Source organism: Spea bombifrons, chromosome 6 (assembly GCF_027358695.1).
Source record: "Spea bombifrons isolate aSpeBom1 chromosome 6, aSpeBom1.2.pri, whole genome shotgun sequence".
In the NCBI taxonomy this organism is placed as follows: domain Eukaryota; kingdom Metazoa; phylum Chordata; class Amphibia; order Anura; family Pelobatidae; genus Spea; species Spea bombifrons.
The window spans coordinates 25,625,886-25,628,970 of NC_071092.1; the positions used below are offsets into that span (position 1 = coordinate 25,625,886).

Sequence of the window (3,085 nt, forward strand, 5' to 3'; positions counted from 1 at the left end):
AGTTTTTATGTAACCTGTTTGGGCATTTGTTTACAGGCATTTTAAGAGCTAATGTTGAGACAAAAGCTCCAGCTTTCCTGAGAAATTCTAAACAAAGCATCTCCTTCAATGGAGAGTCGAAACCTACATGACACTGATATTTGGATATTGGATAACCAATAATAATAACAAATTGTCTCATCCATACTTCCATTGATATTTTTATTGACTAATATAGCAATAACCCTTATAATGAAGACCTGGATTGAGCCGGTGGTTGCTGGAGCCCAGGTTACTGCATCATTCTATGACACTGGATTGCTAATGGTGGTCAGAAATCATTATAATAGAACTATTGCGGCTTCCAACATTTCTGAGGAGGATGCATTACAAAAAGGCATCTCTAATTTTTACATAACATACAATGTGATTATGGGTTTAACCCCAATTCTGTCTTCCTATATTCTGGCAAAAATAGGTGACAAAATTAGTAGCAAGATCCCAATATGTATACCGCTGGGTGGATACCTAGTATCAAGGGCTTTCCTATTACTTGTCATTCTTTTGGACTGGCCTATAGAGGTGATGTTTGGTTCTGCTGCTTTAAATGGTTTAACTGGGTGGTTCACATCCTATTGAGCTGGAGTTATGGCCTGGGCCTCACAGTGTTCCTCGGAGAGCAGAACATCTCTTAGACTCATCATCATTGAACTGGTGTATGGATTGGCAGGCTTTGTTGGCAGTTTGATATCCGGTCACATATTTATCAATGTATACTTTACAAATCATCAAGGTGCCATCCTTGCTTACTGCAGCACTGCCTGTTATGCATTGTGTGTCCTTTACAGCATTTTTGTTTTAAGACCACCTGAAAAAACTGAAGCCGAAGAAAAAAACAATGAGGACAAAATCATCAAAAAAAGTCAAAATGATCAAATGAACTCAGAACAAGGCAGTTTGTTGACTGAGAAGTCCACTGATGTCCGTGTACCTGACAATCAAAGCAACATGTCACCATCAAAATGGATGCTTATTACCATGTTTACCAGTGCAATCGTATTTAACGTGGCTCTTACTGCAACAGAAGATGTGATTAATGTATTTGTACTAAAAAAGCCCTTAAGCTGGGGTCCAGTTGAAGTTGGTTATGGTTACGCTGCAACCTACATGACTTATATCACTAGCTTTTTGGGCGTTTTTGTTCTTTCCAAGTGTTTGAGTGATATGAGCCTGATAATTATTGGAATGCTGTCATTCAGCTCCGGGATACTTATAATGGGCTTTGTGCGCTGGACTTACATGTATTACATTGGTAAGTAACACATTACATGTGATGCTTCTTTGGAAAGCCTGCACTCTTTTCTAACACTAGCAGAATATTTTGTAGAACATTGTTCATAATATCTGTCATAGGGTTTTCTTGGCTTACCTCCTTAGTATAACCAAATTCTGCTCCATTTTTCTACCTTCAGACATTTGGACTACATGAAGGATATTTCTTCCTGGTTCCCATTATATTTTTATTTAATATATGTAACTTTTGAAAAATATTGCAGTTTGCTTGTTTCAAAACAGTTCTAGTTTTTGTATAGTATCATGTTTTAAGGCAGTAACAGGGTTGGCTCAAGACATTGTGTTGCCTGGGTCCGAGTATGAAATGCTGCCCCCCAGCACCACCAAAACTAAACCCACACCCATCATGATTAATAAATTCACTTTTTCCTACTCTATCATACTCACGCTCTCACGCTATAATTCACACATTCATTCACACTCTCATACTCAACGTCTCCCTACCTTTTCCACTGACTGCTTCTCTATCCCTGTCTCTTTTCTCGCAGCTCTATGTCTTGCCTCTTCTCTTGACACTTCTCCCTGTGTTTTTTCTTCATCCACTTCTCTATGAACCTGGCCTCCTGGTGCACTTCTTCACAAAGAGGCTGTCCTCATCTTAGTGTGGTGTTTGAGTAGCGAAAGTCACCCAAAATATTACATGACCAACAACAATGGCAGCCTCCAGGTCTGCATATGTGCTGTACATAGCACTGTATTTTACGCTCAAGGAGATTTTTTTACTATGGGACCCTTTTAAAAATAACTGCTTTAGCTTTAAGTATTTTCTTATTAATGAATGTGTGCTGTTTATTTCTTAAGTACCCAGCTACTACAAATCATACGTTGATAATACTGCTCTTTATAGTATATATGTGATAACAGCCTATTTTTTTCTATATTCCAGCTCGGGTGGTGATGATGTTCTCTCTGATTCCTACACCAACAATCAGATCAATGATTTCTAAACACATTCAGGGATCATCATACGTTGAGCTTAGCAAAGTTGAGCTTAGCAAAGTAATATCTATACTTTTTAATGCTGAGTTTTTATGTGAATTCCAGTTGATCTCTACTTGCAATGCTGGCTTTGTGTGTTCTGTTGATCTATACCTGTTATGCTATGTTTCCATACATTATTATTGAATACCTGCAAAAACTGGCTGAACGAGTATGCGGGAATGAGTATCTGTAAATGAGTATATGAACACGTGAATGAATATTTGTTAATATGTAAATTAATGAATATGTGTGTGATAGCATGGATGTGTAAGTGGGGGGCATGGCATTGGAAGGCTGTTTGAGGCTAATAGGATGCCATGTGGAGGCTGTTTGAGGCTAAGATTACCACAGGCAGGCCTTTTGGGGTACACAGATTACCACAGGCAGGCCTTTTTGGGTACACAGATGGCAAATCCTGTGCTTCCAATCTGGGTGGCTTCCAATTTGGTCATCTGTTTGCTGGCACCTTATTTACTGTAGGAATAAATAGAACTACTTATGTTTTACTTATCCAATGATAAAACACCCTCCTGAATTTGTAGTCGCCTCAGAGGACAAAACTTTCTAGGTCCGGAAATCAGTGAGAGGAAAAGTAAAGGTTTTCTGTTTACTCTTTCAATCTGCATATTTTATTAAAAAGAATTAGTGGCACTAAATTGTAGCTACAGGCATCCCGTGTGTGAAGACTTTTTTTTTTTTAGTGTACTGATGGACTCCCAATCCCATCACATTGGGATTATTTTCTGCCGAACTTTTTTTTATCTCATGGACA

The 3,085-nt window shown here is 38.4% G+C and overlaps 1 pseudogene; it reads left to right on the plus strand.

Annotated features, from left to right (window-relative positions):
- The first annotated feature begins 231 nt into the window (after positions 1 to 231).
- The window catches only part of LOC128500919 (thymic stromal cotransporter homolog), a 5,483-nt pseudogene continuing 2,629 nt past the window's right edge, over positions 232 to 3,085 (plus strand).